This window comes from Benincasa hispida, unplaced genomic scaffold (assembly GCF_027475165.1).
Source record: "Benincasa hispida cultivar pf3 unplaced genomic scaffold, pf3_genome.v1.1 HicScf738, whole genome shotgun sequence".
Classification (NCBI taxonomy): domain Eukaryota; kingdom Viridiplantae; phylum Streptophyta; class Magnoliopsida; order Cucurbitales; family Cucurbitaceae; genus Benincasa; species Benincasa hispida.
This window is the reverse complement of record NW_028326864.1, coordinates 1-25,355: the sequence shown is the minus strand read 5'-3', so window position 1 is coordinate 25,355 and position 25,355 is coordinate 1. Positions and strand designations below refer to the sequence as shown.

Genomic DNA, 25,355 nt, shown 5'->3' with positions numbered 1-25,355 from the left:
GGATGGAGCGATAAGAGTTTCACTGAGTTGTTGGAATTAATTCATGACATATTACCTAGTCCTAATGAAATTTCAACTTCTACTTATGAAGCAAAAAAGATGTTGGGTACTCTTGGAATGAAGTACGAGAAGATTCATGCATGTAGAAATGATTGTTGCTTGTTTAGAAAAGAACTCTCTAATGCAAATGTATGCCCCATTTGTGGTATGTCAAGATGGAAGCTTCAAAAAAAAATTAAACGAAAGGGCTAAGAATATCCCAGCAAAAGTCATGTGGTATTTCCCTCAAATTCCAAGATTTGAAAGAATGTTTCGAAGTAAAGAAACAACAAGTTTATTAACGTGGCATGCTAAAAAAAAAAAGAAACAGGTGGTTTATTAAAACATCCCAAAGATACCCTATCGTGAAAAAAAAATAGAAAATTTGTGGCCAGAGTTTGAGTTAGAACCTAAAAATCTTCGTCTTGCTCTTTCGAAAAATGGGGTAAATCCACATGGAGATCTTAGTAGTAGATATAGTTGTTGGCCAGTGATGTTAGTTACGTACAATCTACCTCCATGGTTGTGCATGAAGCAGAAATATTTTATGTTGACTGCACTAATATCTGGTCCTAAACAACCGAGAAATGACATAAATGTTTATTTAGCTCCGTTAATAGATGACTTGAAAAAACTTTGGAAAGATGGGGTAGAATGTTACGGTGCATATGAAGAACAACGTTTCATGCTTAAAGCCATTTTATTATGGACCATTAATGATTTCCCTGCGTATGGTAACTTGTGTGGTTGTACAGTTAAAGGATATCATGCATGTCCAATTTGTGGAGAGAATACTTCATCCACTTATTTACCAAAAGGGAAGAAGATAGCATATCTCGGACATCACAAGTTTCTACCTTGCCATCATCCATATAGGAAACAAAAGAAAGAATTTAATGGCGCACAAGAATTAGAATTTGGTCCAGAAACAAAAGAAAGCTTTTAATGGTGCACAAGAATTAGAATTTGGTCCAGAACCATTGAGTGGGGAAGAAATTCTTGCAGAAACAAGTAAGTATCAATATTCATTTGGTAAGGAAAGTATCAAAGAAAAGAACAGAGGAGATAGCACTTCAACTTATTGGAAGAAAAAATCTATTCTTTTAGAGTTAGAATACTGGAAGTATCTTGACGTGCGACATTGTTTAGACGTGATGCACATTGAAAAGAATGTATGTGCAAATCTTATTGGCACATTGCTTGATATTCCTGGTAAAATAAAGGATGGAATAAAGACTCGATTAGATTTGGTGGAACTGAACATTAGATCAGAGTTAGCCCCTCAAATAGGAGAGCAAAAAGCCTTTTTACCTCCCGCATGTTATACATTAAAACGAGCTGAGAAATTGAGCTTTTGTAAGGTACTATAAGAAATTAAAGTACCTGAAGGCTATTCATCGAACATTCAAAGTTTAGTGTCGCTCACAGATTTGAAACTTTATGGACTCAAGTTGCATGACCATCATGTTCTTATGCAACAATTATTACCGGTAGCCATTCATGATATTTTACCCAAACATGTAAGACTTGCAATTACTCGCCCATGCTTCTTCTTTAATGCTATATGTTGCAAGGCGATTGATTCATCTCAGTTAAAGGGTATGCAAGAGGATATCGTTGTCACTCTATGCCTCTTAGAGAAGTATTTTCCTCCATCATTCTTCACAATAATGGTACACCTTGTAGTGCATCTCGTAAGAGAAGTTGAGTTTTGTGGGCCTGTTTATTTGAGGTGGATGTATCCTTTTGAACGATACATGAAAGTGTTGAAAACTTATATATGAAATAAAAATCGACCAGAAGGATGTGTTGGAGAAAATTATATTGTTGAAGAGACTATAAAGTTTTGTTATGAATTCGTATCTAGTGTTAATTCTATTGGGCTAAACTCATCAACAAAGAAAGCGAATTCAAACATTGATAGAGCATTGTCAGCTGCTTCTTTTATCAGATCGAGTAAGGATAAGTTGGATCAAGCTCATCTTTATGTCATTCAAAATGTAAATGATGTGCTTCCTTACGTCGAGTATGTATATCTCCATCTTATTCTCGTTTTAGGTTACTTGATTATTCAATAATCTACTAACTTTGTCATTTATAATAGGCAACATATGGATATTTTGTCTAAGCTCAATTCTAGTAAAAATAAAGGTAGAAAGTGGCTTCAAGAAGAGCGTAATCGTACATTCAGTCGGTGGTTGTCCACATGGGTAATCTTTAGAGACTTACTATTTGATGTATAATTAAATGTTAACTACTAAAATATTATGAAATATATTGTAGGTTGCACTAGCTCTCGAAGTTCCCAAAAATTCCATATCGCCTTCTTTGAGATGGATAGCTAATGGACCTTGTCCAACTGTGGCAAAATATTTTGGTTATGTGGTCAATGGTTACTATTATCACACAAAGAATCGCGATGATGTTAGGAGGGTTCAAAATAGTGGAGTTAGTATAACGGCTACCACAATGCGAGTCTCTAGTGCTAAGGATAAAAGGCCCGTCATGTCAGATATGACCTTCTATGGTGTAATACAAGAAATATGGGAGCTTGACTATCATGGATTATCATTTATTTTATTCAAGTGTAATTGGGTTGAGAATAGAACTGAAGTCAAAACAGACGAATTTAGGTTTACTATTATGGACCTCAATCGTATTGGACATAAATTAGACCCATTTATCACTACAAGAATTTTGGCCTTTAATGTCGGTTGAAAAAAGTGAAATCGGATGTATAATGTCGGTTTTATTTTTTTAAAAAGAGGATCTTTAATGTCGGTTTTAAACCGACATTGTAGGGGTACCTTTAATGTCAGTTTTAAATCGACATTAAATACCCACTTATTTTTTCCCTCTTCATTCTCCCCCTATTTTCTATTTTCCCCCCTATTTTTTTCATTTTTCCCTCTTCACTCTCCCCCTATTTTTTTTTTCCTCTCATTCTCACACTTCCTTCTTCAGACCCTCTTCTTTCTCACGTCTCTCTTCCAAACCCTTGCCAATGGGTAGCGTAACCCGCGCCGCCGTGTAACTCGTGTAGGTCTGTCATGGTGTAGATCTAGCTTCCGTGAAGGTCTGTTAGTCGTGCAACCCATGACGCCGTACTAGTTACTCGGATCTGAAGTCCAGATCTGAAGTCTCCCGGATCCGTGTGCTATCGTTCGTCGTTCGATCTGAAGATCTAAAGTTCGTCGTTCGTCCAGATCAGTATACTCTTTTTCTCTTTACTCTCTTAAACTCACAGCAATTTTTGTTCTTATGTTACGCCTCTCAACTGTTTGTGTAAATGTCTCAATGTTACGCTTCTCAACTTTCCTCTCAGCACTAGATGATCGTGTAGGCTGGCGTTGGACGATCGTATAGCAGATGTGCGAGTACTGGACGATCATCCTTCATGTAGGCGAGCGCTGGACGATCGTATAGCAGATACGCGGGCACTAAGCAATAGACTACACGATGGCACTACGCAATGGGCATGAGCACTAGACGATAGCCGTGTTGCACTAGACGATGAGCAGATGCGCTGATCCGTGTGCCGCCGTTCGTTGTTCGATCTGAAGATCTGAAGTTCGCCGTTCGTTGTTCGTCTAGATCAGTATTCTCTTCTTCTCTTCCCTCTCTTAAACTCACAACAATTTTTGTTCTTATGTGACGCCTCTCAACTGTTTGTGTAAATGTCTCAATGAAAGCCACCTGCGGTTTCACTTCAATATGTCTCTCTGCTCCAAGATTTGGGCCTACTTTTTATATGTCTATGGCCTTTGAAATTCGATTTGATTAATAGTTTTGTTGTATATGATACATTTGTTGGAGTATTGGCAAGAGGCGTTGCCAAGAGTTGCTCTTGCGTTGGGTATGCATGAGCAAGAGCAGTGAAAGCGAAATGTTGAGCACAAGGTACTGGGTAGACGATCGTGTAGCAAATGGGTAGCACTACACAATGAGGTAGGCGATCATGTAGGCGGGTGCTGGACGATTGTGTAGCAATGCGGGGAGTTAAATGATGAGGTAGACGATTGTATAATAGATGTGCGAAGCTAAGCAATGCGCTAGACAATCATGTTGATATATGCGGGCGTTGGACAATCATGTAGGTGGCCGCTGGACGATCGTATACTAGATGTGTGGGCGCTGGACGATCGTATAGAAGATGTGTGGGCACTAAGCAATAGACTACATGATGGCGCTACGCGATGGGCATGAGCACTAGATGATAGTCGTGCTGCGCTAGACGATGAGCGAACGCGCTACACGATAGGTGGAATGCTAAGCGATAGGCGATGATGTTAAGCGATAGGCGAATGCGTTAGACGATAAGGCGTCAGCGCTAAACGATGGAGGTAAATGGTGGGCGCGGTAGGTAAACGATAGCCTATGCACAAGATCGTTTACTAAACGATTGAGCTACACGATGGGCCGTTAAAGCTAAGTGATAGATGCAGGAACTAAACGATTGATTGGCTTGAGAACATGTGCATTATGCTATTTAAATACACTAAAATAATGTTTGACTCACAGTTTTAATAAGTTTTAGTTGATGACTCATACTTTTAAAAAGAAGATTCTCTCATTTATTCAACTATTGAGTTTTCTTGTTTTGCAGGTGCAAAAAAGGAGTAAAAGATGCTTATAACCAAATACTGCTGAAACTTGGGGGATATGTTCAAGAAGAATTATGAAGGGATCCATACTTACCAAGTGGAGAGGGACAGTAAACTCATAATGTTTGTAAAATCATAATGTTTGTATTACTTGTAATTTATGTTTTCAAGGGCTGAATTATTGTACGACCTTTTAAATTATAATTTTATAGTAGAATTTATGGATTAAATGTAATAGTTTTGCAATCCATACATAAATAATATGTCATAGCCACAGCATTCGATGAAGGTGTGTCATGTTATACTTTTTTACCAAAAAAATGGATTCGGCAACGAAATTTAAAAAAAAACGAACAGATTTGGGCTTTAATATCGGTTAAGAATTTTTAAAAAAAAACATAGGCTTTAATGTCGGTTGGAAATTTCACTGAAGACCTTTAATGTCGGTTGCAACCGACATTGAAGGCTGTGTTATTGAAGCCCTTTAATGTCGGTTTAAAACCGACATTAAAGGGTTTTAATAACACTATCTTTAATGTCAGTTTAAAACCGAAATTAAAGCCCAAATTTCTTCTAGTGTATTTTAGCCTCCCAAGCAAAACAAGTGTTTTACGTAAAAGACCTCGCAAATTCGGGTTGGTTAATTGTTTTAACATCTCCACAATGAACAATTGAGGATGGTTTTTATGAAGATGAAATAGAAGATATGCTACAAGAGTGTGGTTATGGAGGTATGCAAAGAAATGATTGTGAGGGTAGATGGATTGATAAATAATGTATTAAACATGGAATGTCATTTACTATGGTTATATGTATTTAAATATTAAGATTATATGTTTTTTGTGTGAGTAAAGATTTTTTTTTTTTTTTTTTTTTTTTTTTGCAGACTGACGTGGAAACTTCAACAATTTGCAGCGAGGATGATAGAAATATGATCCCACAAAAACATAGTAGAATAAGTATACCACGTGGTCCAACTACAATGTCTGAGTTGGCACAAATAAGGACATCTGGGCAATGGTTGACCATTGATTATAATGAACATGGACAACCGGTTGGATCTGGAGCAAAGAAGATACAGAGTTATATAGGAGTTTGTGTTCGGCAACAAATTTCTATAACGTATGATTCTTGGAAAAAAGTTCCAAACCATTTAAAAGACAAACTTTTTGATTATGTAGTGGTATGTTTTCTAAACTTTTAATTCATATGTATAGTAGTTTATTAGTTTATTGTTTAACTACTTTTTTCATTGTGCAGATGTCGTTCATTATGGACTCTAAGTCCAAATATTGTATACTAATGTCTGCATCTAGGAAGTTTCAACCTTTCAAGACAACGTTGACTCAAAAGTTCATACTTCCATTTAAAGATGAACCCTCGATCTTGCAATTTTCACCCCAATAATATTCTCAAGCAAGATCATTGGACATTGTTTGTTAATGAACGATTGAGTGAAGAATGGGAGGTAAGTCATTCACAATAAATTACATGTCAACATTATCATTGTTTTGATAGGTAACTTCAACTAGATTTGTTGTACAGAAAATCAGTTGTCTTAAAAAACAAAAACGTGCGAAATGTGTATATAATCACCACATTTTTCGGAAGGGCTATGTGAATCTTGCCCAAGAATTAATGAGTTATTCGACTTAAATTAAATCTTTTTTCTAATATGTTTATGCTAATTAAATATGTATGTTCATGTAGAACCTATCGAATGACCCTTCTTATCGGACGACTTTATGGAAAGAAGCAAGAAAAGGAAAGAATAATGAATACTTTGATCAAGTTACCCGAGAATGTGCCAATCGAATTGTAAGTATATATTGTGCAAAGTTTAAGATGGCATATGTATAATGTTTGGAACTTGTGATGATATAGATATTGTGTGAAAATTGTAATCTGTTTTATAGGATAAGTTGGCTGAAGTTCATGAAGGTGGAGATGTTCTCACCGAAGCATTGGGTACGGAAGAACATTGGGGATGTGTTAAAGGAATGGGTGATTTTGTTTCCCATTCTTAATATTTCAAATTAGTAAAACCAAAGTCCTCTATGAGCCAAGAAATTGAAGGAGGCTCTAGTAAAAAAAAATGTTCGACATGGTAAAGTGTCAAGAGAAAGAACTCACAGCAGACAATCTCATCAATCCAAATCATATGTTGGAAGTGTTGCACTAAGTGCATCTGAAGAAGAAGATCCTGAGAAGATGTCTAAAGAAGATTTGGAGGTAATTTATTTGTTGTGGCTTTTAAATTTTAATCATATTATACGTACTTAACCATGCATGACATAAGTTCTTTTAAATTTGTTAAAGGGACACCATGCCACTTGGCTATAGGAACTATAGATAATATTGTTCCAGTAGCCACAACATTTGATGATGATGTGTCATGCTTAACTATTAAAGTTCTGATTGACATTGTCATCAGAGAAGATTTGCCTATACCAATTCCTGTGAAGGGTAAAATAGAGTTCTTAAAGCAAGCAAGGGCAACTTCATAAAATGGCCTCGTGAACTATTAGTTATGGTTGACAAGAAAAAAGTATGTCTCTTTTTTAGTATATGAGTTTGGTTATTTATTATTTTTCCTACTTTGAATTTTTGTAACTTTGGTTATGGTAGGATCATTCACCAATTAAGAGCTTCAGCCAGTCCTCCAAATATATTAACGCCAATGGTACTATCAAACTATTGAATGGACATGCCATGCATAACATGAACGATGTAGACATGATCGGTATCACTTTGGACGAGCATATATTTGGAAGAGACAAATTTATTTATTTAGGCCGCGATGATCTGATCCAATATTGCAATATGGTTAAAATAGGCTACATGTGTATTTTGACATACATTGCATAAGTATTACTCATCTAGATTCACTCATGTATATTTTGTTTCATGTTTATAAATAATAACTTTTACTTTGTTTAAGTATCTTTGGGATGAATGTGGTCGTAATATTACGAAGAAGTTTTTTATAATTGATCAAGCAAGAATATTGCCACACGTGAAATCTCAAGATATCCGATCCAGAAATTTAGCCAATCAACTAGAATTGGCTAATTTAGACCAATTAGTCCTCATTCCATATAACACAGGGTAAGTACATACAAGTTCTTAAGTTATTTTTAATTTGTATTATACACGTACTAATATTTCAAAATTGTTGCTTATTATAGTTATCATTGGATATTGATTGTAATCAATCTACAAGAAAATTATGTTTATGTTTTGGACTCTCTTCGAATTAAGGTTCAAGAGGATTTTCATGGAGTTATAAATATGTAAGTGTAATTGAACTTTCTTAGCTCTTAATTGAAGTATTTATATTTAACTAATGTTTTTAAACTATTTAGTGGATTGAAAACATGGCAAGCCAAGCATGATCTCCAACACCATTGGTCTTATCCAAAATGGAAACCTATAAAGGTAAATTTGCATTTATTTTTTAACAATTTATGTTCATTCGACTTCTTTATAACAATTTAACAACTTTTTTCAACTTCTTTATATGCAGTGCCCTCGTCAATATTTTTTATATAGTACTAGCTTTAATTTAATAAATGGGCGTAAACTTATGTTGAATTTATCTTTTTTTTCCTTTTTGTAGTTCAATACAAAAGATGCATATACGCAAGGAGAGATTGACGTAATTTGAACCCAATGGGCAAGTTTTGTTGGCCGATTTGTATAAGGATGTAATTCTTGTTTTTTGTCTCAATAGAATGTAAATGCTAGCTTAGAATGAATGTAAATTTATCTAACCATGATCTTTGTGAATGGAATTAGTACTAATTGATATTTGTGAATGAGAGAAATGATGGCTTGGTGTAAGTATTCTATGAAAGTCTAGTTTTGGTATTGTGATTCTCGTTTGTGGATAAATTCATAGGTGGAGGACATGATTTATTTATTATTGGAAGATTTATGTATAATATATTTTTTGTGTTCATGGGGTATTCGGTGTTAAGTATTCATGGAATTAGTACTAACTGATATTTGTGAATGAGAGAAATGATGGCTTTGGTATAAGTATTCTATGAAAGTCTGGTTTTGGTATTGTTATGCAAATGTTGGTGATTAGTGTGTTTATTTCATATTTTGATGAGTATATGTAACGAATTAGAAATATTAATTCTTGTTTGTGGATAAATTCATAGGTGGAAGACAAATAATGATGGGCTTGCCATGCAAATTTGTATATTTTTTAATATAAAACAATGACGGACATTTCCTCACCCAACACGAGACATATAATGTCGTTTTTAACTTATTGACCAAAAAAATGGATTCGGTAGATTCGACAATGGAATTTAGAAAAAATGGACAGATTCGGGCTTCAATGTCGGTTAAGAATTTTAAAAAAAAACACAGGTTTTAACGTCGGTTGCAACCGACATTAAAGACCTTTAATGTTGGTTGGAAATTTCATTGAAGACCTTTAATGTCGGTTGAAAATTTTATTGAAGACCTTTAATGTCGATTGCAACCAACATTAAAGACCTTTAATGTTGGTTGGAAATTTCACTGAAGGTCTTTAATGTCGGTTGCAACCGACATTGAAGGTTGTGTTATTGAAGCCCTTTATGTTAGTTTAAAACCGACATTAAAGGGCTTTAATAAAACTATCTTTAATGTCTGTTGTCAATCGACATTAAAGCCCTTTAATGTCGGTTTAAAACCAACATTAAAGACCGAAATTCTTCTAGTGTCTACTATCCTCTAACTTGGATTGAGAGGTCGAATCTTAGATTGAGGTGAATTAGGTGAGAGAACGATAAGGGTTTGAGAGAAAACAAGAAAAATCTGAATTTCAGAATTTCAGAATGCATGAAGTCATTCCAATCTAAAAAATTGGAGTATTTAAGGTGTTTGTACATGCAACCACTCACTTAATCAGCTGATTGATACTTCAATCAACATTAAGTGAGTGGTCGAGGTGTTGGTTAGTGGATTAATCCAATATAACCTATAGTTTTAATATCACATCAAATGCAACATTTAAACCATAGTCCTTTTCTCCTCTACTAGATATAAATCATATTTATATCCTTTTCCTCGATATAATGTATCTCATACATCATGTCAACTATATAATATATAATTGGCCAATTTAATCATATCATATATAATCAAACTTTTTCTTGTCAATTTGAATAGTTCAAACTGACCCAAAAACTGATTGTCAACTTGAATTCATTGAGCTACCAAGGGGACTTTATAGACATGTAGCTTGAAGCTCCAACAGTACGTGAATAGCTGACTAAACTCTTTAGCCACGAAATCCACCATCCGTTAACTTTCGGGTACTCCGCTAGAGACCGATAGCTGCACTCTTCTCACCATAGATATATTTCTGTGTCCATCGGATATAAACAATCAACAGTACGATAACCTTTCACAGATGCTCGTAAGTACAGCTGGGCCAATTTACCATTTTCCCCTATAGTTACATCTAACTTGTTAAGTACCATTGATCTCTCTAATGAACAATATCTCATAGTCCTATTATCAGTGGACACCTCTCGGGCCATGAGGTGTGTGGCACTACATCGTTCAAGCCCCAAAATCAGCCCTTAAGGGAGCAATCTATCTACTTACCCTTGCTTCGAGGAAGAAGTGAATTCCATCTTATGTAGCTGAGTTCCCAGCTCCCAAATCAGTCAAATCCTCAAAGTGGTAGGTTTGAGTTAGCAATCTAGCAACTCGCACCCATATAAATCAAAGGACTACCATCAAAGGCAAGAATTCCCAACTCACTCAGGATTAAGATCATATTACCTATGGTCACCCTAGTAAAGTGAAGTCTCTGTCATGAACGATGTTATATAACGAGACTATACACTTCGTGGTCCGGTCTTAAACAAACTTCATTGTAGAGGACGCCCTCTTCTCGCATGTCTCCACATGAATGATAAGGATTTGAAAATCTGTAGCACATCACAACAATTGTAACAATTTACAAAGCGGGCCACATCCGTAGTGTCACCAGGATAAGGTTTCCCTCCTATATCCATATACTATAGACCATTTTGGTTATCACTTAAGGCATGATCCACCTGTATGTCTTCACATACATGTTTAAGTTACAACGACAACAAAGGATCTTAGTTTATTGGTTTATGGTAAAGAAAATAAAACATCTCATGTTTCATAGACAACAGGTGTTTACAAACTACATATATTATTACATCACAAACGTTTATTCAATACAGGTGTTTACAAACTATAGGATCCAACGAGAGTTTAGGGCATTAACCCCAACAATCTCCCACTTGTCCTAAAGCGAGTGGGGTGTACAAAACAACAAGTAAAAATCAATAAACTAGGGCACTAAGGCCTAGTACAAAAATCTCCCACTTGCCCTAGTCTAACCACGGGCGGTCCCATAGACCCATGCTCTAAAGGTGACCCTAAAAAATTGTAGCTGTGAGAGCCTTTGTAAACGGGTCAGCAACGTTGTGCTCTGAAGCGATCTTCGTGACAATCACGTCTCCTCGATGCACTATCTCATAGATGAGATGATATTTCACTCTATATGTTTGTCGCGCTTGTTACTCCTGGGCTCCCTGAAGTTCACCACGTCACAATTATTATCGTAATAAAGGGTGATTGGTCTAGACATATCTGGAACAACTTCCAGATCAGTCAGGAACTTCCTGAGCCAAACGGTCTCCTTAGTAGCTTCACAAGCCGTTACATACTTGGCCTCCATCGTGGACTCAACGGTGCACCCTTGCTTAGTGCTTTGCCACACTATAGCCCCTCCGTAAGAGTAAACACTAACCCTGAAGTGGATTTCCGAAAATCCTTAATAGTCTAAAAGTCAAAGTTCGTGTATCTAGTAAGGATCAAATCCTTCATTCCATACACGAGCATGTAGTCCCTTGTTCTCCAAAGATACTTGAGGATGTTCTTGACTGCGGTCCAGTGACCCTATCTTGGATTAGATTGATACCTACTAACAATCCCCATAATGTAGCAGATGTCCGGTTTAGTACACAACATTGGATACATTAAACTGCCAACGACAGATGAATAGGGGACCCGTATCATCTCTTCAACCTCTTGAGGTGTCTTAGGACACATTTCCTTAGACAATGTAACTCCATGCCTGAAAGGCAGTAGGCCCTTTTTGGAGTTCTACATTGAGTACTTGAGCAACATCTTGTCAATGTACGATGCTTGAGATAGCACTAGCACTTTGTTCTTCTGATCCAAAAGATCTGAATACCCAGAACAAACTAAGTCTCTCTCAAATCTTTCATTTGGAATTGGGTCGCTAGCCAGTTCTTAACTGATGTCAATAGACCTACATCATTACCAATGAGTAGGATATCGTCTATATACAACATAGGAAAACTACTGAACTGTTGATGATTTTCTTGTAGACACAAGGATCATCAACGTTTTGGTCAAAGCATACGATTTGATCACAATATCAAACCAAATGTTCCAAGATCAAGACGCCTGTTTCAGCCCATAATGGACCGATTCAGTTTACAAACTTTTTTCTCTTGACCTTGGGATATGAATTCTTCGAGCTGCACCATATAAATGGTCTCCTCAAGATTACCATTTAGAAAGGAAGTCTTGACATCCATTTGCCATATCTCATAGTCATAAAATATGGCAATGGACAGGAAGATGCGGATAGACTTTAACATGGCAACAGGCGAGAAAGTCTCCTCATAGTTGACTTCCTCCACCTGGGTATAACCCTTTGCCACAAGTTTAGCCTTGAAGGTTTGCACATTCCCATCGACACCCCATTCCCTTTTGTAGATCCATTTGCAACCTATGGGTTTTACCCCATCAGGTTGATCTACAATATCCCATACTGAGTTGAAGTACATCGACTCCATCTCGAGATCTATGGCTTTGACCCATTCATCCCGGTCAACATCCTTCATTACCTTCTGATAAGACAACGGATCCTAAAACTCGCCATCGGCTACTATAGCCAGGATTTCCGTGAAACCCATATAACGAACAGCTAGGTTCCCAACCCTCCCACTACATCAAGGTTCCCTCAACTTTTGAGGTGGAACTGACTTACCAGATGAACTACCATCAACAAACTCTTGTTGATGAAGCAGACCTTCGTTAGAAAGCTCATGCAACACGATCTTACTACGTGGACTGTGCTCCCTTATATGATCCTCCTTTAGGAAGGTAGCGCTCGTGGACACAAACACTCTGTTTTCCTTAGGATCATAAAAGTAACGCCCTTGTGTACCTTTGGGGTAGCCTACAAAGAGGCACAACCTCGAACATGGTTCTAGTTTCTTTGGATTAGCCTCAAGCACATGTGTTGGGTAACCCCATATGCGAAAGTGACACAAACTAGCTTTACACCCGTTCCACAACTCCAAAGTTGTTCTCATAACACTCTTGGAAGGAACACAGTTGAGGATATGCACCGTAAGTTCTCCACTGCAAAACCCCCAAACGAGTCTGGTAAGAAAGCGTAACTCATCATTGACCAAGCCATGTCCAACAAGGTTTTGTTTCTCCTCTCTGCTACACCATTCTGCTGAGGTGTACCCGGCGCTGAGAGTTGGGAAACGATTCCATGTTCTATCAAATAGTTCTAGAACCCTAAATCCAAAAACTCTCCACCCTGATCTGATCGAAGTGTTTTAATTCGTCTATCCAATGCGTTTTCAACTTCAGCCTTGAACTCTCTGAACTTTTCAAAGGATTCAGAATTCCGTTGCATCAAATAAACATATACCGAGAGTAATCATCAGTAAAGGTGATGAAATACTCATAACCTCCTCTGGCTCGCACATTCATCAGACCACAAAGGTCCAAATGCACTAACTCTAGAGGCTCTTTTACTCGATAACCTTTTCAAGTAAAAGGTCTTTTAGTCATCTTGCCCTCAAGGCAAGATTCATACACCGGTAGAGAATTTTCCCCTAACTCGCTTAGAAGTCCATTCTTCACCAACCTCTCAATCCTATTGAGATTGATGTGCCCTAATCAAAGGTGCCAAAGTTGGGTATTTTCCTTAGGAGAAACCTTTTGTCATTTATTTTGAGTTATGGTAGTTTTAAACATCTCTATGTTATGGAGAGAACTCATTGCTAATGATCTTAGCACATTGATGAAGGGCAGAAATGTACATTATTATAGGCCTTTTATTTAGAATTATGAGGGCTAATAAGTAGAATATGTTGTGATTATACTAAGAATTCATGAGAAAAGTGAGCTTGCATCGATCAGCATTGAAAGTCTCGGCTAACCCACTATTATGCGTTATTTTGCGTCCAATTGTCTATTTTTGTAGCTATCGCAGGAATCGATCAAATGCGATGAATCTCACCATCGTAGAGGTGATTGCATATGTTCGACACATGGATGTTTCGGCCATTAACCGCATGCGTCCATCGCATAGAGGTTGCAGCTACAGAGTAATAACCATAATAGAGGGATGAACGCAAGGGTGGTGGAATGCGATGATACTTCAGAAACCAAGCATAAATGCATACCTTGGGAGTATCAAAAGGTGATGTTGACATTTCACCTACCACGCTGTTAGTATCAAAGATTCAAAGCATGTCCATCACGCCGTTAGCAGCATAAATTCAGAGAAGGACCATTAATGTTGTCGGCGATCGAGCTCTATAAATAGAAGCCTTAGAGCACAACTTGAAATGATCCGAGCTTCTGCCTTAGGGGAGATCCTTGTGATCACAGACGAAAGCGTGAGAAGACATTCTTGAGAGTTCTTCATTCCTTCAACCATTCCGAGTGACGACCAGAGCTTCGCCGGAGATAGATCTCGAGAGAGATTACTCCCCCACCCATCCATGGCACCACCGGTAGTCTTGACACAGATCTGATGGAAGCAAGACATTGTTTACATCTGACCCTCCATCTCTCTTCTATCTCTGTATTGTATTACATTTTGGGTTAAGATATTAATACATTTTGTGATTGATGACATGCAGAAATGCATGTCATCTTAGGCCCTTTATTTAGAATTATGAGGACTGTTAAGCATAATATGCGGCAATTATGTTAGGAATTCATGAGAAAATGAGCTTGCGCTGTTCAGCATTGAGAATCTCAGCTAACCCATTATTATGTGTTATTATGTGTTCAATTATCTATTTTTGTAGCTAATGCAGGAAGTGGATGCAAACGCGGAAGCCAGACTACCGCATAGATGACCACATGCAGAGTAACTCTCCATCACAAAGGCAAACACGTTCGATCAACGCATGGGTGTTACGGTAATCAGTCGCATGCGTCCATCGCATGGGAGTCGCGCTCGTCAAGCGATTGCGGTCATCGTGTAGAAGTTTCGGTATTAAGCAAATGAGGTCACTGTATGATTGCAGCTACACGATAACGCATAATAAAGGATCAATGCAAGGTTGGTGGAATGAACGCATCAACGCAGATCTCGAGAAAATCAAAAGCTGATGTTGATATTTCACCTACAGCATCGTTAGCAGCAGAGATTCAGAAAGAACTAACACACAGCGAATGTCAGAATCAGAGCAATCCATTAATGTTGTCGACGATCCAACCTCTATATAAAGAAGCTGATGAGCAAAATTTCAACTTCTCTAGGGTTATCCCTACGATCCAAACTAATGCGTGAGAAGAAAGTTTGAGAGTTTTTCATCTTCCTCTTCCATTCCGAGTTACGATCAGAACCTTCGACCAGAGTTAGATCTCGAGAGAGTCAGCTCACCACCCTTCCATGGCACCACCGACAGCCTTGACGCACATCCACTGGAAGCAAGTCATTTCTTCCAGCCAGTCATTTCATTTTCTCTTCTTTTCTTATATTGTATTGTATTACATTTTGTGATTAAGGAATTAATACATTATGTGTTCAATGCATTTCTGTGTTTCCTTCGATTCCATCTCCATCTTCTTTACTTAGTATCTTTAACTTTCATTGCATCACTTAGTGAGATTGCTAAAGTATCGCACACTTAGTCATATGGATTAGGGATATGAAGCATGTAGCAAACCACCGAGAGGTGTGCGTTGCGTAAGTGTGTGAGTAAACTTTATTTGCTTAGTGTGAAGCTAACGTAGCGCTTGTCTATGAATAAAGTTAGCAACAACTAACTGTCCGGGAGGGTAAGTGGTTGGTCGCGTTAAGCAATGTAAGCTATTGTTCACTAGAGATAGGAATAATCTTAGGTCAACCAAGTTTATGCAGTTACCTTGACTTATGAGCGCATCAATCATCATTTAGGCATACTTGAGAAAGTACTCTAAAACCCAAATCTAAGACTCAAGAGAGCGGATTGGAATGCATAAGCAAGAATGGGTAACTTAGAGATAAGCTCCATTTGCTTTTACACAGCGTATGCACCCTACGGAGAGGATATTGCATGCGTCCAGGAAGTAGGATACAGTGGTATGCGGCTATCACGTTCATGCGGCGAGAGCACGTGAGCGAGTTATGAAGGTTTAGGCAGGCATAGGCTTCCCAGCACTATCGCATATACATTGCATACGTCTTAGAATTAGGCTCAAGTGTGTGTAGCATGATCGCAAAGCTTGCGTTGACTAAGGTTGCCCTTGTGGTCACTCTTAAGGGTTGTAATAAAGACATCTCCACATTTTATCTGTTTTTCCATCCATTTACTTCCTATCATAGTTGTCGTGTCTCTACCTCTCATTCATATTCTCATTGTGTTGTCTGTTAGTTAGGAGTAGGAGTAGTATTAGCTTAACAACCCCTCCATCATTCTTTTATTCAACCGCCACATGCACATTACCGCATACGTCTAGCTACAAGTCCCTAAGTTTGACCTCAGATCACCCGAGAAACTTGCATTCGCATTATACTTGGCGTGAGCATAAGAAAACTTGTGACAGAACGCATGGTTATCGTATACTGTCGTTAACGCATAGTCATTCCAACGCATGACCATCGACGCATGATAATCAACACATACACTAAGAACATGCATCGCATATTGCGTCCATAGAATTTTAGTTGTCGAGTAATTGACATCTAATTTCCTGTCATCAGTAATCAATGTATTTCTCTATTTCCTTCTATTCCAGCTTCTACCTCTGCTTTATTATCCTTTACTTTCATTGTAATGACTAAGTAAGATTGCTAGAGTATCGCATACTTAATCATGCGGCATAGACATATGAAGCATGTAGCAAACCATCGAGAGTTGTGCATTGCGCGAGTGTTGTGAGAAAATCCTCTTTGCTTAGTGTGAGCCTGTAGCAACGCTTGTCTATGAGTGGTCGCAATGCTTGTCTATGAGCAGAATCAACAGCGACTAATTGCTCGAGAGGGTAAGTAGTTAAACTCACTAAGCGAAGTAAGCAGTGTTCCTAGGGATAGGAATAATCTTATGTCAACCATGCTTTATGTGATTACCTTGTCTTATGAGTGCATCATTCATCATTTGAGCATACTTGAGAGAGTAGTCTAAAAACCAAATCTAGGCTTGGGAGAGACAGATTGGATCGCATAAGCAAGAATAGAGGCTTAGGAATAAGTTATGTTTGCTAGTACATAGTGCATGCACCCTATAGATAGAATATGATAGTATGCGGTCACATCGCATGCGTCCAGAAGTAGGATACGGTGGTATGCGGTCACCTTGTTTATGTGCGGGAGCACGTGAGCAAGAATAGAGACTTAGACATAAGTCCTATCGACACTATCGCATGTGTCTTAGTCAATTGTGTATAGCATAATCGCATAACTTGTGTTGGGTGGGGTTACCCTTGCGATCAAGCTTATTGATGCAGTGAAGTCATCCCTTCCACCATTTTATCTATTTTTCCATACATCTTATTACGCGTTAACAGTTGTCATGTCTCTAACTCTCATAGTCATACTTCCATTGCTTAATCTGTTTAGTTAGGAGTAGGAGTAGTGTATAGCCCTTAAACTTCAATATTCTTTTATTCTTCGCCGCAACACATTACTTCATAACATTTAGCTACAAGTCCCTGAGTTCAACCTCAGACCACCCCGAGAAACTTGCGATCTCGTTATACTTGGCGAGAGAGCAAGAAAATTTGTGGCAGGAACGCATGGTCATTGCATAGATTCTTAGATGCATATTGCACATCCCTTAGTCCAACGCATGACTAGCGATACATGGAGAACGAACAATGAATGCATATTTATTTACTCCATTTTCCACGTATCACACATACAAGTTATTTTCCAGTTTTTCTGAACAAATCTCAACTCTAACTTTATGAATAAACACTTTATTCAATTCAAAATAAGAGTATATTTACACTAAATTAGACATTTTACAGAAATCAAGTTCCGCTTTAACTCGGGAACTACATAAACATCATTTAGAATGATAAACTTTTTCTGTAAAATCAACTAGAGCCCTCTCACTACCACAACTGAGACGACGTGCCCAGTGCCTACTCCCATCATCATCTCTCTAGTCTCAAGCTACCACTAAGATCTAATCTCCTTAAAAGAAGAACAAACATGATTTATGGCCCTAGAGTCAATAATCCAGGCAGAATCATCATTCTCCACTAAACAAGTTTCCAAAACTAGTAAATCATGTTTACCTTGTTTTACCTTGGCTTAGCCTTCTTCTTCTTCTCCTTGATCCAGTGTGGACAATTTCGCTTCGAATGCCCATCCTGGTTACAATGAAAACACTTTTCTTTATCATCGGGCGTTGGTCACCTTCCTCATTGGGCGACAGGCTGTAGGTTAGCAGGTGCCTTCCTCTTCCTCTTACCACCTTTCTTCTTCTTCCGCTTCGAAGTGTTAGAAGTAGAAGGTGTAGATTTCGTTTTTGAGGTTGAACCTTTATGGAACTTTTTTGATGACGAGGCAACATTTGCCTCACCAACCTTCTTCTCCTTACTTTTCAGCAAGGATTGGAATGTCTGCAACTCGTTGAGGAAAGTTGTAAGGGTATAGTCCACTTTATTCAGAATCACATTACTGACAACGTGCAGGAAGCTATCTGGCCACGAATACAAGATGATGCTAACTTGGCTACCCTCATCGATGCGTGACCCATTCATCTCCGCCACATTAAAATGGACCATCATATTCAGCACATGTTCATGAACAGAGGTGCCTTCCTCCATTTTGGAGTTGAAGATGCATTTGAGAGATCTATGCTTGAGCTATCCAAATGATTGTCCGAACATTCTCCGTAGGGACTCCATGATCTCACGCGTTGAGACTATATGCACTTCTTGGCCAAAACGTCATTAAGACTAGCCAAGATATAAGCTCGGGCCTTCTTGTTCGCCCGTGTCCAATGCTCCTCCATAAGGACGAACTAAGGTCGTCGATGATTAAAATGGTTATGATCGTGTGCTTCCAACTAGAGTAGGTTTTCCCAGTCAGTTTGTCGGAACTGAATAAAGCTAATGTGGCTGTAGCCATATTTACGTTGCTGGAAAACAAACAAACTTAATGAGTCTATACAATACCACATTTTAACACCAATTTTAGTTTTAGCAAAATAGTTTCCATGTACCCTAAGTGAAAAAGACATCTATTTCATAATGATGCCCCAGCGAGGCAGGACAAACGTCACCGGTGGGATGAGACACTCTTCAACCATTAGGTAGAAAAAACTCTTGTAACTGACCCTAATAGTCACCATTTTTCGGTCCAAAACTATTAACCTTTAACAATTTTGCGTAAGTGTAACCCCTCATTTTCGGCCCTAGAGTCCCATCTTAATGTGCCCACCATAGGAAAAAAGCATATTAGGATAAGAGATTAAAGCGACCTTATCTTATATAGGAGATCAGATAAAGAGTCGTGTAAAACTGCCATCCTATAGGGGGACACTCCCAGGGTGCCTCGAGGCGATGCATAGAAACGTTATCCAACCTAACGACGAGAGAGACCGTGGTATATGCTGTCGCACGCCCCGTTCCCACTTACTATGAACATTCTCTCCATTCACCTTGATATTGTCCTAGACATACACCATCCTTTAGGAGGACACTCCCAGGGTGCCATAAGGCCGAGGATAGATCTCATGGTATGAACATAAAGGGAGAAACACAAAGAGGTTTAAATGAAGTATCATATACCCAAGTATCTCCCACTGAATGTTCAACTAAGGGGTTCACTAACTGAGACCATCTGGCTACTGATTTTATCTAAGTCAATTTAATTTGCTCAAAAACAACTCTTGTCTTTGAAATTAAATAAGTTCAAGTAGTTCCATTAAACTCTTTAACGAACTATCGTCAAATTTGCATGCATGCATCAAATCTATCTAATTCGCCTTTCCAGGTAGGTTCCCAGGTAGGGGTGTTCTATTTCTGTCAGCTTAAGTACCTCAGCCTAGACAGAACCAGCCTTAGACCAAAGGTCCCTTATAAATAGATTTGCTACATATTTAATATTTTATTAGTCAATTTAACCCTATTAAACTGATTAAAAGATTAAATCTTAGGTTGTAATCGCATTAGAACCGTGATCTTAGGTCTATCTCCACCAAGTTTTAAAACTCTTTTAAAACCATGATTCAAGCCTAAGTTCACACGCATATCTTTTTTATTGATTTTAGTTCTAATTTCCCTTATAACATTTATAAAAGAAACAACCAAAACCCATTCACATTGCTATGCACAACTACGTATTTATAACTTTTATAAATTTAACCTATGTGGCATGCTTCATGCAATGTCCATTCATTATAATATATAATGCTTATATACATGGTAATGGACTAAGCAAACATGCTTCCAAACACCCTTATACTATAACACTTATAATATAAAGATGATGCATGTCTATGCTTAATGCATGTATAAATATAACTCTTATATTATATGATGCATGAGCATGCTCTTATGTAATTTAAATCATGCAAACTACTATATCATAACAATTATAATATAGAGATGATGCATGACTAATGCATAACCTAAGATGGGATTTCAACTATATGGCATACCATATGACATATAATCAAACATACATCTTATGTACATTCACCAAAGACTAATGGAACGGGATGATCTAGCCTAAAAAACTGGAGTTTTAAATTCTATCTACTACATAAATCCATCGAGCAAACCGGTTCACAAACAAACTGAGTCTTCAATCGCCCAGGCGAAGCCTCCCTTATCATTTAGTAAACTAGCCGAGTATCCACGATCATTTAGCAACGATCGAGTACCATTTACAATGCGATGAAGCATGAGGCACTCAATCATTTAGTGCACTAACATTAAACGCGTAAGTCTAAATGATCGTTTAGACGACGACGTTGTTGTGAACCACGATCGTCTAGATGATCATAGATCAAGCACTTAAGTAACATTTAATTCGTGATCGTGTAGTCAGTGACTAAGCGATGAAGCTTGCTGAGCTACACGATCGTTCAGTGTGCGTGTGTTGACCTTGCTGTCGAGTATCCCATACTCAACGATCGCTTACCCCATCGTTTACACGATCTGACCAACACTTGGTCGTCTTCATCCTCGAAGTACAGTGCAACTTCTTGCCTTGAAGCTTCATTACGAGCGACTCACACTGACTCAAACTCTTTGAATTACAGACTCGATAGCAATTTAATATGCCAAAAATACAAGGGCCCTTACAATTAACTTTGAATGTAAAAGAATTAAATAACCAGAGGCATCATCCCAGGAAATTCCATTAATCCACATCCACAAACCGATTTAACACTCAAACAGAATGTAGACATGCTTCACCCACCAAGAATGTAAATGCTATTCTATACAACAATGGATTTGGAATATCAGAACCAGGCTCTGATACCAATTGAAGGAACTCTTATCATAGAGTACCTATGAGCAAAAGCAAGATCCTTCCAAATTCATTGTGATAGAAATACAAGCATTCACTTATACATACAAGTTATGCAATTGAAAATAAATTATGGCATGCTTTTAATAAATTAAATACAAAGGAACAAGAGACTCACCTTTGAAGAACTTTTCTTCTATTTATCTCATGCTCTCATCAAGAATAGCACCTCTCGCTGTCGCTGCAATGCCAAGCTAATCGTCTACCAAATCTCGCTGTCGCTTAGCAAACGAACTGCCTTTTGCACGAACAAACAACAACTTGGACACCACCATTCAGTGACCTTGGTATTCTTGGAGTGAGAATTCAGAAGGTGTGGGCTCTGTTGGATTTGGTAGAGGGAAGGAGGAAACTACGATCGTATTCAACGACCAAGCAAGTGGGAGAGTTTAGAGTCTATCGTATAGACTGGTGCTTGATTGTTTAGTAAAAGGTATACGATCGTTTAGTAAAACAGGTTGATTGTTTAGACGATCGTTTAGGTAATCTCGCTCAAGCGCACGATCGCTTAGTAAAAGCTACATGATTATTTAGGAAAACTTGAGCTGTTGTGTTGGCTCTCGTGAGCTAAACGATGGACAGTTTACAACCTTTTGAAGCGATTATCTGATTCATTCCAAAATGAAAACATTTTTCATTTTATCCTTTCAGTTATGAAAACTGAATGCAACCTCCCACTTTCACGCACGGTTAAGGAGAAAACCACCAACAATTATCTCATAATTGTTTTAATTATAAATAAATATAATAATTAATTTATCATATTATATTTATAACCTATAGTTTTAATATCACATCAAATACAACATTTAAACCATAGTCCTTTTACTCCTCTACTAGATATAAATCATATTTATATCATTTTCCTTCATATAATGTATCTCATACATCATGTCAACTATATCATATATAATTGAACCAGTTTAATCATACCATATATAATCAAACTCCCTCTTGTCAATTTGAACACTTCAAACTTGCCCAAAAACTGATTCTCAACTTGAATTCATTGAGCTACCAAGGGGGCCTTATGAACCTGTAGCTTGAAGCTCCAACAGTACATGAATAGTTGACTAAACTCTTTAGCCACGAGATCTACCATCTGTTAACTGTCGGGCACTCTATTTGGTTAGGAATTCAACTACCCTACCAAGGAGAAAAAAGGACCACCCTCAAAGGCAGGAGTACCAAACTCACTAAGGATTAAGGTCATGTTATCTATGGTCAACCAAGTAAAGTGAAGTCTCTATCATTAACGACGTTATATAACGAGACTATACACTTCGTGGTCCAGTCTTATACAAACTCCTTTGTATAGGACGCTACGAGATCCACCATCCGTTAACTGTCGGGCACTCCACTAAAGACCGACAGCTGCACTCTTCTCACCACAGATATATTTCTGTGTCCATCGGATATCACCAATCAACAGTACGATAACCCTTCACAGATGCTCGTAAGTATAGTTAGGCTAATTTACCGTTTTGCCCCTGTAGTTACATCTAACTATTTAAGTACTACCGATCACTTTAATGAACAATATTTTATAGTTCTACTATGAGTGGACACCTCTCAAGCCATAGGAAGGTGTGCAGTGCCACATCGTTCAAGCCCTGAAATCAACTCTTGAGGGAGCAATCTATCTACTTACCCCTGCTTCGTGGAAGGAGTGAATTCCATCTTGTATAGCTGAGTTCCCAGCTCCCAAATCAGACAAATCCCCAAAGTGGTAGGTTTAGTCGACAATCTGGCCACTCGCACCCATGAAAATCAAAGGACCGACCTCAAAGGCAGGAGTACCCAACTCACTAAGGATTAAGGTCATGTTACTTATGGTCATCCTAGTAAAGTGAAGTCTCCGTCATAAACGGTGTTATATAATGAGACTATACACGAATCTCATACAAACTACACATGAATGATCAGGATCAAACCATCTGTACCACGTCACAACACTTGTAACAATCTACAAAGTAGGTTGCATCCGTACTGTCACCAGAATAAGGTTTCCCTCATATATCCATATACTACAGACCATTTTGGTCATCACTTAATGCATGATCCACTTGTTTGTCTTTACATACATGCTTAAGTTACAACGACAACCAAGGATCTTAGTTTATTAGTTTGTGGTAAAGCAAATAAAATATCTCATTTTTCATAGACAATAGTGAAGAAAATATCTTATATGAAGGAAATCGAATCCGAGATTTCAATGAGCAGCGGAAAATAGATCATTCCAAATTACAATCATGAATAAACATTCCAAATTACAGTCGTAAACAAAACATACAGTTATGCAATCAATACAGAAATTACAGCATGAACAATCAAATAAATAAGAAGAATGCTACGAACGTTTGTTGACTCGTCTCCATGCTCCTTGCTCACAAACGCTCGAACACAGCAACCTCGAATGCTCGAACAACACAACTGCAACACTACATAAACACTTCGCACTCGTCCTCAGCGATCGCCTCGGTCACAAACTCCCCTGCAACACGAATGGCCTCCACAAAACCTCGATGGTGTCGAGTTGAGTATGACACCACCAAGAAGGTTACCTTGGTATTATCGATGAGAGAATCCAGAGAGTGGGCTCTTTGTGGACTTGGAATGAGGCCGACGAAGGAGGAATGAACAATCGTGTACAAGATTGGGCAAGTGGGAGAAGACAGAAACTTATCACATAGGTCGATGCCCAATTGTTTAGCTAAAGCTAAGCGATCGTCTAGCAAAAGGTAAACTCTCGTCTAGCAAAAGCTAAGTGATCGTCTAGCAAAAGTTAAGCGATCGTCTAGCAAAAACTAAGCGATCGTTTAGCTCATCGCTTAGTACTGTGTTTTTCGCCTACAAAACACTACACAATCGTTTACTTTGCACAAGCTGTCACTTAGTAAATCGGTATTTACATGACAAGCTCTGTGACTTTCTTTTTGCGAGAGAGATCACAAAACAATTTTTGGCAAAACTTTTCAAAAAAAAAAACTTACAAAAATTAGGGAAACAATTTTCCTTTTAACTCACGATTACCATGAACCACCAATAACCTCCCACTTAATTGGTTATTAGAGAAAAATATTGAATTATCCAATAATTAATATTATTATAAATATAAATGATAACCAACTTATCATATTATATTTATAAAGTATAGTTTTAATATTTCATCTCATGAAACATATAAACCATAGTTCTTTTTCTATTCCATAGTACTTAATGTAATCTCATTTACATCAATCCTCCACGAGATGTATCTCATACATCATACCGATTATATCATATATAATCAAAATACCTCTTGTAAATTTGAACATTTCAAATCAACACCAAGAACTGATCCTCAACTGAATCCATTGAGCTACCAATGAGACCTTATGGATCTGTAGTTCGAAGCTCCAACGGTACATGAATAACTGACTAAACACTTTAGTTATGGGATCCACCATCTGTTAACTGCCAGGCACTCCACTAAAGACTGATAGCTAAACTCTCCTTCCACAGATATATTATGTGTCCATCTTAACCAATCAGTAGTGTGACAACCCTTCACAGATCGCTTGTAAGTACAGCTTGGCCAATAACCGTTATGCCCATGTAGTTACATCTAACTCCTTAAGTACCACTGATCCTTCTAATGAACATAAGTCATAGTCTTACTACGACTGAGTCCTCTCTTCCAAAGAGAAGCTGTGGCCACTATGTTCAAGCCCCGGAATCAGCCCTTAAGGGAGAAATCTCTCTACTTATCCCAACTTCGGGAAATGAGTGAATTCCATCTTGTGGATTGAGTTCCCAACTCCCAAATCAGACAAGTCCCCAAAAAGGTAGGCATGTTGAGTTGGCAATCTGGCCACTCTCACCTATACTAATCAAAGGACCACCTTCAAAGGTAGGAGTTC

General features: G+C 38.0%; 1 long non-coding RNA gene and 1 pseudogene across 1 annotated transcript; both read left to right on the top strand.

The window, feature by feature from the left end:
• The first annotated feature begins 965 nt into the window (after positions 1-965).
• On the top strand, positions 966-7,125 carry LOC150029973 (uncharacterized; annotated as a pseudogene).
• Positions 7,126-7,151: 26 nt separating this feature from the next.
• LOC150029972 (uncharacterized) lies at positions 7,152-8,431 on the top strand. The gene is made up of 3 exons (XR_016527229.1): positions 7,152-7,936; positions 8,009-8,081; positions 8,263-8,431. It is a non-coding gene; the product is annotated as an uncharacterized LOC150029972 (long non-coding RNA).
• Positions 8,432-25,355: the final 16,924 nt, after the last annotated feature.